Source organism: Sciurus vulgaris (assembly GCF_902686455.1).
Source record: "Sciurus vulgaris genome assembly, chromosome: 8".
Classification (NCBI taxonomy): domain Eukaryota; kingdom Metazoa; phylum Chordata; class Mammalia; order Rodentia; family Sciuridae; genus Sciurus; species Sciurus vulgaris.
The window spans coordinates 142448326-142463512 of record NC_136468.1 but is presented as its reverse complement, the minus strand read 5'-3'; the positions used below and the strand labels follow the sequence as shown (position 1 = coordinate 142463512).

The following is a 15187-nucleotide window of genomic DNA, read 5'->3' as shown; positions in this document are numbered from 1 at the left end:
CCTGCTCCTGGCACTGGCTGGAGGCTTGATCAAAGCTCCCCTGACCTCCCTGGAGCTCTGCGCTCCGCGCACGCTCGGCTCCCATCCCGAGACCTGTGCCAGGGGCTGTGTCTCCTGCCCCTCAGGTGAGACTCAGTGAGACGCCAAGGCATTGAATCCCAGCGGGGGTTTCTGTCCCTGCCTGTCCCCAGGTGCCTGTGCTACCTTCAGGCTGTCCACAGTGCCTCCTGAGCTGTCTGCTACCTTCCATTTCACACTGGGGGAAGACGAGGCACATGAGCTTCTGATGGTGCCCAGCCCCGCCGCACCCATGGGGCCCCATCTGTGGGACTCCAAGGCCTCTCTGCGCCCCCGTGGCCTCTGCGAGACCACAGAGTGCCAGGGAACCAGCCGCTGCCCTGAGCCTCCAATCCCTCCCTCCTGGAGGGCAGGGCGGAGCCTCCAGCCCATTGATTGCACAACCGGCATGCTTCAGTCTATTTCTTCATCTGTAAAATGGGCTTGATAATAGCAGGGCTGCTGTGAGCCGGACTAATTACCGTTTGGATGAGTTCTTTGAGATCCCCGGGATGAAAGGAGAGAGGGATGCCAAGGTCATTAACGCACAGGCATCCGCAGGGCCCGATCCAGGATTCCCCACGTCCCCCGCTTGGCAGCCTCGGCAGAAACCGCTGACTCAGGACATGGTTAGAGGGCAGGCGATACCCAGCGTGAGGCTTGGCGTGTGACAGCAGGGGAATGTGTCCCTGCAGTTTCCCAGGGGGAACGGCACCTCCTTCCTCATGGGCAGCCTCCTCTTCCACCCATGTACGGCCTTTGTCTGTGTCTTAAGGACAACGGGATGGGCTGAGGACCCATCAAGGCACTTCACCTAACATGACATTTTATTTATTTATTTTTGGTACTGGGGACTGAACCCAGGGGTGCTTAACCCCTGAGCCACATCCTAGCCCCTTTTATTTTGAGACAGGGTCTCACTAAGCTGCTCAGGACCTTGCTGAGTTGCTGAGGCCGGCCTCCAACTTGCAATCCTCCTGTCTCAGCCTCCCGAGTTGCTAGGATTCCAGGTGTGCACCACCATGCCTGGCCCCATGCTGTTTATTTTTAAATAGATGTTTTGTTTTAGATTAGTTTTAGATTTGCAGAAAAATCATGAAGCTTGCCTAGCTTTCCCATGGGCCCAGGCCAGTGTCCTCTATCTGTAACGTGGTAACAGGCAGAGACACAGCACTCACTGCAGCGAATGGACAGATGTTTATACCTTATTATTGACTGAAAGCCTTACTGTATTACTCAGATTTCCTTAGTCTTTCCCGAATGTTCCTTTTCTCTTTCAGGTTCCTCTCCAGGATGCCACGTGACACTCAGGTCGCAGTGGCTCCTTAGCCTCCTCTCGTCTGTGACGTTTTCTCAGACTCTCCTTGTCTCCGACACCCTGACAGTTCCGAGGGTTGCTGGTGGGACTGTGCAGCGTGTCCCTCCGTTGGGGTCAGTCTGGTGTGCTTCCCTCCTTTGACCAGGAGGCCGAAGAAGGGAGCTGCCTCTCGTCACCACCTCGTCAAGGGTGCATGCTTCTCCTGGCCGACGTCACCTGTCACATCCTGTCCTAAGGCAGCCTTCGTCCGCAGCAGAGCGTCGTTCAAGTTCATTCTCATAACAGGAGACCAGCAAGGCTGTGCAGAAGAATAGGGTTGAATGAGTCCCTGGATCCCCGTCTCGAGATCCACCAGCACAGGGTTCCTTCTGAGCCACTCTCCTGCGCCCACTGAAAACCTAGACGAAGGGAGGAAGGGGGCTTGGTTAAGGGAACAGACAAAACATTTTAAAGGACGTAGATTTTCTACAGTGAGTTTGGAAATAGTGACACAGAGGTGAATATTTAATGGGTGAATGAAGGAGTGGCATCTCCAGCTTGCACACAAGACAAACGGAGAACTCACTCCTGCTCGGGTTCGTGCAGGATATTTCTCTCCTAGAGGCGGGAGTTGACGAGAGCATAGAATAGTCCAGAATGCACCTGACCTTCCTTTTGTCTTCCTCCACCAGCCCCTCCCTGTGGTTTTCCTAAGGAAAGGGAAAGGCTGGGTTGTTCAGGGTGAGCCTGCTGTTCTCAGAGGTCTGGCTCATGCCAATCAACCAACACATTGACCTGTAGACTCCTTCCTTTCCTTGCAGACAATCTAGAATTTTCCACACGGGACCGCCGTTCACGGATTCATTCATTTGGCAAAGCTTGGTGGGGGGCTTTCGCCGGGCAGACTTGTAATTCCTTGTAGACCTGTATGAGCCCCTAGGTTTTGCTGAATAAGACAGACATGGCTCCATTCCCAAGCCATTGAGTGAAGGTTGACACGGCCACCTTCAGATATGCACAGTTGGCTAGGTGGTAATCTCACCCTGGGAAGCCCTTCCTGCTTTCCCATGGCACACGAGACAGGAGTGACCCAGCAGATTCTGGCCTCATTTCTCCGTCTTGGGTTCCTTACCAAGGAAATGGATTCATCTACGAAAGATATCAGGCTCCTGGGGAAGAAGGGACCTTCCTCACTGACCCAAATCAGAGCAGAAATAAACCAGTCTGCCCAGTCAGCCGATGGCTCCCTTTGCCCTCCAGCTTTAGGGGATGGCGCACCTCTCATGCCTAAGCAGCTTCACCAGACGGGCACTGTCCTAACTAGAGTTGAATTTCCATGAGAGTCCCCTCCAGTATCTGCAGCAGGCTGTTTCACTACCCAAATCAAAGCTTTATCGGTAGGATGATATTCTGCTAGATAAGGGTGACAAAGTCCTGTGGTGAATCTGGGCCTCGTGGGGATTTCCCAGAAGCCAGAAGGTCACCTTAGCCAGGAAGCTGAGCGAACACAGAGGCTCCAGGGCCCCCGCCCCCAGATCCTTGCTCTGGAAAGCCACCTGGCCCGTCTATGCATTAGCAGTGTCTTCAGCTCTGAAAAGCTGGACCCCCCGGTTTATGGATTGGGAGTGTCACTCAGGGGCAGAGGGTTGTCCCTGGGTTCCATCCCCAGCCCTGAAAAAATATAGAGAAAGAAAGAAAATCAAACGGAGACCAAAACCAAACCCTTATTCCAAAGACTCCGTAAGAGATCAAACATTTGCAAACTGCAAAGACCTGGAATAATGTGGGGGGGAAAGGGTCCCTTGGAAGATCAGGAGGAGGTGGGCAGAGCCTGGGTCATGGTCACGGTCTTAGTCCCCAGCACTGCCGAGTCTGCACGCGGCAGGTGTCAATTCCACTTGTCAAGGGATTGAGTGAATGAGTGGAGACCACGGGTGAGTCAGTGCACGGACAGATGAGCGGCTAAGTGGATGAAGGCAGGGGAACTGACGGCCAGCGCCTGGATACGTGCTTGGATGGGCAGACGGACGGATGCGGAGGGATCCTTCTAGGGCGCGGCTCGGTGGCTCCTACCAAGGCTCTCTTCTCCTGGCTGCGTTGCCGTCAGAGGAAGGCATCGTCCCACACTTGGCCTCCGCCTTCCAACTGTTCTGTGGCTTCAAGCCAGCCTCCTCGCCTCCTGGTTTCCTTGCTCATAAAGGGAGATCATGACGCCTTCCTCAGGGGCTGGTGGGGCAGTGGGTGTTGAGGAAATTAATTGCGCAGTGGTTAACAGCCCTGGGATCCCCAGATGAAAGGGGCCGCTGGGTGAGCTGTTATTACCCTCGCCGCCTGGGGCTCCCCGCGCTGCTTCTGCCTCGCTCAGGGCTGCCTCCTTTAAGCCCTGCCGGGCTTCCTGGTGCCCCAGAAGCGAGGCTTGCTTGGAGAGGGAGGCTGCCTTTCCTTGCACGGGCTCTTCCCGGGATCCCTTGGCAGTGGGCTTTCAGCTGGCTCCTTTCCTTCCAGGACAGCTGATTTCGCCAAGGGTCAGCCAGGCCTGCAGTAACCCGTTGCCTGAAACCCGACTCTTTTTTCGCATCCTGAAATGACAGGACAAGGGATCCTTCCAGATTGGCTATTGTGAGCGTCTCACCCCTGAGCAAGACCTGGGTTTATAACCAAAGACCAGGTGTCCACCACCCTGTGTCCAAAGAGACCCAGGATTCATTCACAACCACGACCAGGCCTCGGCCTCCCTGTTTCCCAGAGGTGGAACTGTGGATTGAAGGCCGGGGTGCATACACCTTTCCCTTCATGCATTTCTTTCTTTCTTTCTTCCTTTGGTTCTGGGGATTGAACCCAGAAGCGCTTAATTGCTGAGCCACATCTACAGAACTTTTTATTTTTTATTTTGAGACAGGGTCTTGCCAAGTGGCTTAGGTCCTTGCTAAGTTGCTGAGGCTGGCCTCCAACTTGCAATTCTCCTGCCTCGGCCTCCTGAGCTGCTGGGATTACAGTAGGCACCACCATGCCTGGCTAGTTTGTGCATTTCTGATAAAGAAAAAGGTTGGTTGGCATTGAAGGCTTGGGTTGGTGACAGTGTGACCTTGGAAACGCTCAACCTCTCCATGTCTGAAGCTTTTGGCAGAATTGCTGGGGATGACGCGTGCTCCAGGGCCCAGCGGCTCCCTGCCCCCTGCTCTTCCCTCCCTCTCCTTCCAAGGCTGCTCCGGGATCTCCTGCACCTGCAAGGAGTCTCGCCCGGTTTCTCGTTGTCCCAGCCCAGCAGACACCACACTCCTGGGTCTGGAGACACGGGTGCCAGTTTCACCTCGTCCTCGCTCCCGCAGCCTGTCACTGTTCGAGGGCAGGTGTCCCCGTCACTCTCCGTTCTGCCCATCTTCCCTCTTTCTCTGTAGACGGTGGTGAGACCTGCCGCCATGCTCACCTTCCCTGCTTCGGCCAGTCCTCTCCATGGAAGGCAGAGGGCTTTACATGATGGAACCGCCTGATGCTGTCCTGAAGCCAGCAGGTGCCCGGGGCCCCTCTGCTCTCCCCACAGAGGGTCCTTTGCAGACAAAGGTGGAAGCAGCTTCCGGACCCCCGCCGCTCTGTTCACTCTGCCCCCTCCTCCCCTGCCCTGCCCCCTCCTCCCCTGCCCTGCCCCCTCCTCCCCTGCCCACTCCTCCTCTGCCCTGCCCCCTCCTCCCCTGCCCCCTCCTCCCCTGCCCCTTCCTCCCCTGCCCCCTCCTCCCCTGCCCACTCCTCCCCTGCCCCCTCCTCCCCCGCCCCTTCCTCCCCCGCCCCCCTCCTCCCCCGCCCCCTCCTCCCCCGCCCACTCCTCCCCCCCCCCCGCCTCCCCTGCCCGCTCCCCCCCCCCCCCCCCCCCCCCTGCCCCCCCCCTCCTCCCCTGCCCCTTCCTCCCCTGCCCCCTCCTCCCCTGCCCCCTCCTCCCCTGTCCTCCCCCGCCCCCTCCTCCCCTGCCCACTCCTCCCCTGCCCACTCCTCCCCTGCCCTCTCCTCCCCTGCCCACTCCTCCTCTGCCCCCTCCTCCCCTGCCCACTCCTCCCCTGCCCTCTCCTTTTCTCCTGCCTCCCCTCTCTTTCTCCTCCCTCTTCCTTCTCCTCTTCTCTTGGACCATTTTTCTCCTCCCCTCAAGCTCTTTCTGAACTGTCTCCTGCCTCCTGCTCTTTACTCCTCCATTCTCTGGAGGAGCCTCTTCCCTGGGCTGGGCTGGGAGCCAATCCCATGCCCATTGCTGCCACCTCTCCATCCGGGACAGACGGACTTTGGGAGAAGAAATCCAACCTCATCCTCCGAGGGGATGTGGCCGTGTGGTGGGGAAGCCCCTGGATCTACTGAAGGCCGTTGGGCCACAGAGTTCTGATGGGAGGGGACGTGGCTCTGTCCCTTACCTTCTCCATCCACGGCTCCTCTCTTGGCCGGGAACGTGGCCCCTCTGGAGGTTTGAGGACTGCCTCTGTCTCTCGTGCAGCATTTTATTACAGAGTGATCACATCGCTCCCTTTTTCCTTTGCTTTCGGGTGCTGGGGAGGGGACGCAGGGCCCCGTGCATGCTGGGCCACCCCCTCAGACTCCTATGGCTCCTTAGTGTGTATTTATTAAGGGCAGAGACGGTATTCCATACATTTTTACAACTTCAGCTGGGCGTGCGTAGGGCGTGAGACCAAGTCGGAGATCAGCTGGTGTCTGCTGATTTGAACGGAGTGGAGAAATCATGTCCTCGGATGTGGGGTCTTTCTGATCCAACCCTCTTTGGTTCCCACCCCTTGCTAAGCAGATCTGATTATTCTATAGAGCCCCCTTTTCCTGGGACAGGAAAATTCTAGCCGATCAGTTGAGCAGGTGACACTCCTTCACAGACTGACTCAGTTGTCCCTTCAAGCTGGTGACCCTTGACCCTGAGGACATCATCTGTCCATTTGGGCTCTGCTGCTAGTCACCTGGGCAAGTCACTCTCCGTGTCTTGGCCAGTTCCCTCGTGCCTGAAGTGAAAGGCTGGACTTGGGTCCACTGCTCGGTTCTGCAAATAAAGTTTTATTGGAACACAGTCGCGTGCTGATTTTGCACAAGGGCAGAGTTAAGGAATCGCGGTAGAGACTATACTGTTGCAAAAGCCTAGAACCTTCTCCATCTTGTCCTTGTTGGAACAGGTGTGCTGAGTGTTGAAACAGACAGTTTAAGTCTCTTTTGGTGTGAGCATTCGTGCTGTGCCGTGTAGCTGATTCCGTGCTTCGTGTCCAAACCCACATTCTTTGGAGAGAGGTGTCCCCCCCGTGTGGGAGTCCTGGCCCTGGGATTTCTGGATGTGACTACAGGGGCCGGCTGCCTGGCATTGGGCAGCCATGAAATCCATTCTGAGCGAGGCACTGTCTTCTCATCTCCCCTCCAGGCCTCCCCATTGCTCCTGGGAGAGAGTCCAGAGCTAGTGCTGGAACGTCAGAACGTGCTTCTCCCTGGCCCATCTCCTAAGCCTGTCCCCATGTCCAGCAGGGGTGGAACCACACCTACTCAGCCTCATGGTACAAGTTCATGACCCCGGAGGCCACATTCCAGAATCCAGCATCCTCTGCAAATGGAATTGTTTTCCTCCAGTCATCGGACAGCCCCACCTAACTCAGACAGACATCAGACCACTCAGCGCTTTTTCAAAATCTGTCTTCGCGTGGCCGCGTATTGGTTGTGCTAGAAAACCCCGCACGTCTCCAATCGGGGGTCTCAGTCCTGGGAGGATGAGTGACATGATTCCTTGCCCAGACTCTGAATTCTGAAGCATATCTGGGCCTGGGGGGTTGTATTTAAAGTGTACAAATTAAGTCAATTAAAAAAGAAGATGTAATAATCGTAGGGGGGGGGTGCTCAGATCTGGCTTCAATTGTGGAGTGGCACAGAATCGTCTGGCACTTGGGAGAGTCTGTCCCGAGGGTATTTTCCAACCCTAATGACCCCTCCGCTCTTCTTCTTGTCCTCTCACACCACTTTGTGATCACCGAGAGTCCTTTCAAAAGTGCCTCCAAACTCACAGCGTCGTTCTGTGCGGTGGCCCGGGAATGAACTCATTCGACGCTCCTGACACTCTTAGGGGCCACCTTCAAGGTCACTAAGGACCTTAATGGGAAGTGATTTCTTGGAAAACCAGGGCGGGGCAGGACTCAGCACTTGCGGGTTGTGGGTGTTGGGGACATTTAGGGGTGAAGGCCTTGGCCTCCCTGAGACTCCCCAGGAGTGGCGTGTTCTGGAAGGGCGGGTTCCGCCCTTTCCAAGGGCCATATCCCTGGCCCTAAGTAGTTCTTAAAACACCAAACAACATTAGCTCCCACAAATGAGGGAGCTTAAACCTAAACCCGATTACAGCCAAGAGTGGCGAGGCGGCCAAGGTGCTATAAAGAAATGATGTTATTATGTCCAAGGGATGCCATTAAAACTCTGTTTACAAACCCGACGTGCCAGCCAATGGGTCAGGGAAAGAATTATTAGCAACGGAGCTATTTGATCTCTTTTATGACCCAGTGAGTCATATCGCTCCATTGCTCTGGAAGGTGAATAATGAAAACCTCAAGCCTGTTGGTTTATAAACAGGCCCAGAATTCTGTGTTCTTTAACCTCAGATGCCCTCGTAAGTGTGACTTACCCTAAATCAAGTGGGACATCAGATGCCACTGGGCTTCTCCGTCCTCCCGGAGGTAATTGAAGGGGTGATTGGCGTACAGGGTGCATAAAACCCCTGTTTCAGGATGATGGATGGCCGGGGGGAAGGGTCAGCAGGCAGGACGGGCGACTCGCTTTGTTGACACGTCTTGCATCTGCAGAGCAGGAGATTCCCAGCTGCCTTTGTTCAGGCTCCTGGATGCTCAGCAGACCACGGGGAGGGTGGCTTGGGTGAGTGGTGACGCCTTCTGTCCAGCAGCCACACTTCAGCCTCCATGTCCCTCGTTGAAGGGGGTGGGGCACCCTGGGTTTGCCCCTGGACCTCCCCGTTACCATGTGCAAGCCTGGGAGGCGTGCGTAAGGTCTCTGGCCTCAGTTTCCACATCTGTGACGTGACGTGGGCACGGTGTCAGCCCTCGGGGCCCAGGACCATGCTAAGGTGCTTGCTCTGTGTCTTGGGGCGGCTTATTGAATCCCCACTCCAACCTGAATAGCTTTGGCAGACTCTCCACCAAGAATTTTCTCTTGGTTCGTTTAACCCTTGCAGTAACTCCATGAGGCAGAGCTGAGCTCAGAGCCCCCAGGAGAGACCCTGAGTGGGGTTTGAGTCTGCGTGGCTAATTTGGCAGGAGATTCCAAGATGGGTGTGCCGAGGTGTGAGAATGGAAGGTAGCAGGCCAAGGCCTGGCTCTTGCCCTGTGTCACCAGCATCCCACTGGGGACTGCTGAGGTGTGGTCCCTGTGGGGGTCTTAGGAAGCATGCACCTGGAGTTGTCTCACTGAGGGTGATGAAGCCGGGTGGTTATGGACAGGTTTTATACCCACCATTCTGACCTCAGGGTCCACAGGAAAGCTTCTGGTGACATATCACAACCCTTCCTGGAAAGTCTTCGTCCAAGTCCATTTTCTGTTGCTGTAACAAAATAACTGAGACCAGGTACTTTATAATGAATGGAAGATGATTTAGTTCATGGTTCTGCAGGTTGGGAAGTCTAAGAGCATAGCACCGGCTTTTGGTGAGAATCTTGCTGCATCGCAACATGGCGGAGGGAAACCCTGGCGAGATGGAAGGAGCGTACAAGCTCAGGTCTACTCAGCTCTTCCTCTACTTAGAAAGCCACCATCTCCTTGGTGATTTTTTTCTCATCCCATTTACCTCCCAAAGGCCCCCGCCTCCCAATACCATTACTATGTGAGTTTGGGGGTTCAAGTTTCCAACGCATGAGCCTCTGGGGAGACACATTCAAACCTCCGCATCATTAACATCCCATCTCACATAGTGAGTACCCCGAGTCCAGAGGAGTGAGCTGACTTTGTTCCCTCATGCAGTTAGCCACTCAGCCTTGACTGCATCTTGCTGGACACGGACTTCAGAGTCAGGGTCAGCCTCGCGTGGGGATCCCTTTTGCCTGTTGAGGATCTCAAAGTCACTCCGAATCAGACCAGCACCCCGGGCCTCGAACTATAAGCACAGGGAGAAGGTGGACGCTTCCTCATTTCGGTTACTTAAGGCCCTCCTCCTGGCTGACGGTGGAGGCCCACAGTGGAGGACCCCCTTGGTGGAGGCCGGGCTGGGGCGTCCACCCTCTGGAAAGGCTAAGAGGCTCTCCCCACAGGGCATGGTCTCATCTCCAGCCCTTAGATACCACCCGCCTCGGCTCTTTATGTCCACCATCTCTGTGGGGACCAGGTCATCCTTGCTGTTATTTGGGCACATCAAAAATCATGAACCTTTGAGTCAGAGCTGGCATTGAAGGCTGTCATTTGGAGTCCTGATATGGATGCGTGGAGGCTTCAGGCAGACCCGGGACCTCCGTGCCCTGCCTCTCCTCCGCCCCTCCAAGGCCCCCTGCCAGGGGAACCCTTGGACTCACTCGCACCCTGGCTGGGAGGGCGGACGCAGCATTAAGAAACCGCACGGCGCTTCAGAGGCCTTGGCGTGCTGAGGTTTTCTGGTCTCTGCCGGGCCCTGCCCGGTGCTGTTCCTGGAGCCATTTGTCACAGTGATCACGGCTCACATCACACCCGAGTCAGCCTGCTGCCCCGCAGGGCCAACAGCCCGGCTGTCTTCATGCAAAGCCAGAACAAACAGGCAGCCTGCGGGCGCTGGGAGTCGGCCCCCCTGCTTCCTGCAGAAACAGCCCGGGATGAAGGCAGTGAGAACGTCGGGGTCCAGAGACGCCAAGAAACCAAAAGGCACCTTCCAAGCCCTGCACAAGGAGGCCAAGCTGGGCTGGGACAGACCTGTGCCTGGTGACCTTGGGCAATGGCCACCTTCTCGCTGGGCCTCATCTGTTTTCTTTTGAGTAAAATGGAAACGTTGGAAGAAAAAGTTTCCAATGTGCTTCGCGTTAGTTTGCTAGGGCTGCCGCAGTAACGTGCCACCAGCTGGGTGGCCTTAAAGCAGCCCACGTCTCCTGTCTCACGGTTCTGGAAAATCAAGCCAGCAGGGCCAGGGTCCCTCCGGGCTTGGAATAGAGACCCCTCTTGACCCTTCCTGCCTGGAGCATGCCGGCCGCCTTTGGCATTTCTCGGCTGCTAGATGCGTCCTTCCAGTCTCTGCCTTGGTCTCCATGTGATGCCATCCCTGGATCCCTGTGTGTCCCCCTCTCTCTGTCTTACAGGGATTGCCTGTCACATTGCAGTAGAGCAGACCCTTCTCCAGTGTGACCTTGTCTTTTGAAAGCTGCACAGACCCTTTCCCCAAATTAGGTCACAGGCCTGGGGAGCAGGCGGGGCTGCTCACCCCACAGCGGGTCTTCCTGAACGCTCTGCCACTGAACAGGCTCAGGGGTTTTCATGCTGGAATTTGAGCCCAGAAGGCGCCAGGGACTGGCTCTAGCAGAGAAGACTCTGGGGGACCAAGAGCAGGGACCGTGATTCTCGGCAGTGATTCACGTTGGAGGGGAGGGGCCGGGGAGCAATAGGGGGTTAACCCGCTAGCAGCCCGAGATGCCCCTGCTCACCGCACCTCTGTTCCCTGGTTGCTGCAGTGACCAGACAGCTTGTTTGCCCATAACTGGAGTTTCCGATTGGTGTTGGTGAATATGTTGAGAGATACGGGGGACCCAGGAAAACTGAGGCCAGGCTGGGTGAGCCCGCTGTCCCAGCATGCTGGCCACACAGCAGGTCATGAAGCCACGAGGACAGGGAGGTTTGTTAGCTCACTGATGTGTTACCAGTGCCTAGCACAGGCCATTAGAGATGAGAGCACATAGTAAATGCTCAATAAATGTTTGTTGAATGAATACGTAAAATCTCTGACACAGCTGACGACCAATATAAGCAGAGGAAGCCTCGAGAAAGAATCTGCCTGCACCAAAGTACCTTTTGGAAAGGTCAAGAGCCTTTTTGTGTTGTGTCCCTTCAATGAAGAAATAGCCATCTCATACTCTGGGATGTATCCAAGACTTTTATGTCCTGTAGCTGCTTTTATTACCTCCATTTTCCAGCTGAGGCCGACAGAAGACCTAAATCCTTACTCAAAGGCTTTTAGGAAATAGAGACTAGAAGGCTGATGATACCTTCTTCCATCACATACTCTAAGACAACCTTGAAATTTCCCCCGTAGTCTCCAGTCCTAAGCAAAATCACATTTTGCTTTGCGTGATTATGTAAGTCTTATCTGTTGCCCACTCTAGACTGGGGGCTCTGTATTGGTCAGACACCTAAATTTGTTTGTCACTCAGACAGGATCCTAATGGCAGTCATCCTCCAAGATGGTCCTCAGTGGACCGTGCCCAGTGCAAGTCCCGCCCCTCACTGAATAGCTCTGACCTGGGTAACCAATGGGGTATTGCAAAAGCAATGATGGACAGCATCTGAGGCTAGGTCATAAAAATGCTGCAACTTCTACCCATCTTCTCTTGGGTCACTTACTCTGGGGAGGCCAGCTACCACCTGGGGTGGACTCTTGAGTAGCTTTGTGGAGAGGTCCATGCAGGGGACAGTGGACACCTCCTGCCCACAGCCATGTGAGCTGCCATGGAAGTTGATCCTCCAGCACCTGTTGAGCCTTCAGATGAGACCACAGCCCCAGGCAGCATCTTGCCAGTCACCTCACGCATAATCTTGCAGCATGACCCGTCACCCAGCCATTTCCTAATTACTGATCCCCCAAAATGAAATCATCAATTTTTTTTTTAGATAAATGTTTGTTTTTGTTTTAAGCCACTAGGTTCTGAGTTAATTTGTTAAGGAGCCACGAAGAATAAATACTATGCGCAGTTTATATTTCTCAAATGACTAAGGAAAGCAATGAATCAGTGGAGCTGATCCGCCAGAGACAGAGTGGTTGACTTTAGGCAAATACCATCTGGTCTCTCTGAGCCTTGGTTTCCGCATTTGTAAAATGGAGGTGACAATCACAGCCACCTCAAAGGGGGGCCACAAGAGTTCAGGGGCAAAGACAGGCAAAGGTACTCTACGTTGTGCTTGGCTGGGTCACGCTGAAATGATCCAACTGGAAGAAACAGTCAGAAGGGGCAGCGTCACGCATGGCTGGCTAGATGCCAGCCCTGGGGTGTGGCACGTGATAAGCTCCTTGGAAGTGATAGTCACTGTGGTCACCGTCAAAGGCTAATAGCCCCAGCGTCTGCCTGGAGAAGCTCCCAGCCAAGTGGGCGCAGGCAAGCAGACTGTCACGCTCTGCTATGACGAGGAGCAGGCAAAGGGGCAACACAGGGACCCATTCTGAGGTGGGAGAAGAAAGTCCATATCACTGCAGAAGACAGAAGTTTCTAGAAGTCACCAACCTTATCAGTCCCAGTCCCAGCTTCAGCTGAAGAGTTGATGCCTGTTTCCTCTGTTCCACTCAACTGGGAAGCCAAGACATCAGTCCCGAACCGATTAAAGACCTAACCCCCTGCTCACGTGCTCTGTGACACTCGACAGGTTACTTAGCCTCTCTGTGTCTCAGTTTCCTCATCTGTAAAGTTGCAGTTTTATCTTCGTCGTGAGCCCTTGGGGATCGAACCCAGGGCCTTGTGCTTGCAAGGCAAGCACTCTACCGACTGAGCTATCTCCCCAGCCCTGCCTTTTATTATTTGAGATGCTGAATTCTCTCTCTTCTTCCCCAGAGACTCTGCTCTCATGGGGAAGGTGGCTCCGAGCGAGAGGGCTCTGGCTTCTCCTTCCCACACAACCCCTTTGCAGGCCCCGTTTGGACTTCAAAGAGAAACCCGCCAGGAAGCTCCAAGTTCAGTGGGAGAAAGATGGGAGCCTTCTTCAAGGGTTGCTGAGCAGCTGTTTGATGTCACACCAGGGTGGCCAAGCCTTCGGACGGGCCTGTTTACTCCTTGCAGATAACATCTCGAGTGGACTGCGGGGAGGGACGGGAGGACCCTCAGGGTCAGCCCACACCTTTGTAGTTGTTTGGATATCGATTCTAACGCATCTGGGGCGAGGGCGCCGGGCGGCTGATGGGTTTGAAGATACCCTGTAGATTCACTTGGAAGCTTCGGCTGGAGGATCGTAAATCTCTGAACAGCGAGAGAACCTCGGCCTTCATTTTCCTGCTGAAGAGAGTGTTCAGCAGCTCCTCACTGATAACCCGCCTAGCTGAGGTCCCTTTAGAAGGTGCCAGCAGCTCTCTCCACCTTTATTAATATGCTGGTGAATAGGAACATGAGATGGAGCTTTCTGGCTAATTGGGATGGGCGTGAGAGGCTGATGGGATTGCAGGAAACAAGGATTCTTTTTTTTTTTTTGCTTTCAATTTTTAGAATTTGATCTAATGAGGTGCACAAGAGTGCAGATAGCATTTATATAGTTTGATAGATCAGAAAACAAGGATTTTGTGGGCAAAGATGTTTTGGGAAAGAATGATTAAAAAAAAAAAGAAAGAAAGAAAGCAATGATTTTCTTAATTATAAGATTTCCCAGATTCCACCTTATGCTCCTGTGGGGTTTGATTCTTTCTTCCCTGAGAAGGAGCTAGTATACACACGTCTGCTCACGTTTGGGGGATTCTAGTTCATGGAGCTTGTGTGAGATGAACCTTACTTTGTAGGGACACACCTCAGTGCAGGGTACCTCAAAAAATAAAGTGCACAAAGTACCTGGACCGGTGCACACGGCGCCCAGGAAGTATTGGCAAAGGTACAGATGATCACGCTACTCTGTGGGGGAGGGGCTTGGACTCCAGACTCACCCCAAGTCTCCAGATCTATGATTCTAGTTCTAATGTCATCCCCCACGTGGTGGGGAGTCTTGTTACCTTGGAAGAAATGAGGGGGAAAAAATAGAAAGCACACACCCCAGAACGGTTTCCTTAGGAATTTAAACTGAATTCCTAACAAGCAGCAAAGGTGACCTTACCTACATTTTCTCTTGCTCTCTCACAAGATCAAATAAACAGTCAAATCACACCCAAGGAACACCCTGGGCACATGTCCAGCATTTGGAGCAAATGGGCTGTCCAGAACAGGTGGCGTCCTCCAGCAGAATCTGGCTGGACCAGCATCCCACCCAGGACACGCACCAGCTCTTGTCCTGGGAGACGCACCTGGTCTTCTTTACTGTCCAACACAAACAAGAGATGACCAGGTCACCCTCATGCTCGATATGTGGCCCTGAGTCACCTAGGTTAGTATTTTTCTTGGAGGGTCAGGTCCTTCCTCGTCTACTTACCGATTCTAGGTTTTGTCAGAAGACTTGATCACATGGCTGCTTGCTTAGCCAGAGGCACCTGGACATCTTGGACCTCTAAATCCAGAGGTCAGCTCCTGCTCCAGGGAGCAACCTGGGGCCAATCCCTAATGCTGGTTTCTAGATGCAGCTCTGCGTGGTGACTGTCTCGTCCACTCTGAGTGCCTGTCACCCCCGGCTCCTCTGCACCGTCTCTCTTCTCCATGATAAAACAGCCATGTAATCAGACCCTGGAATGTGTCTCTTCGTGATGAATAAACTCTAGCAGCTTGGTTTATGAGCTGTTTCCATGGGAGAGCTCTTGAGGCCAAACAGATATATTTACAAATATTGAGAGAGAGAGTACTGTGTTGCTACCAGGGCTGTCTCAGCTGCCTGGAGATAAAGAACTGTGCTTTTCCTCCTCCTCCTCTGCCCCTCTTCAGTTAGATCATCATCTTATAAGCAGAAGGTCCCCAGGAGAAATTCTTCACTGCCCTGAGGAGTTCAGGACCTGAAGGCTGGAGCAGGTTTGCTGGAGTGACCATGGTGGACCTG

The 15187-nt window shown here is 54.1% G+C and overlaps 1 long non-coding RNA gene across 1 annotated transcript; it reads right to left on the bottom strand.

Annotated features, from left to right (window-relative positions):
- Nucleotides 1-954: 954 nt before the first annotated feature.
- Nucleotides 955-14861, bottom strand: LOC306668347. Its single transcript, XR_013765848.1, has 3 exons — nucleotides 14633-14861; nucleotides 14325-14520; nucleotides 955-1673 (listed from the first exon to the last, which is right to left on the bottom strand). It is a non-coding gene; the product is annotated as an uncharacterized lncRNA (long non-coding RNA).
- Nucleotides 14862-15187: the final 326 nt, after the last annotated feature.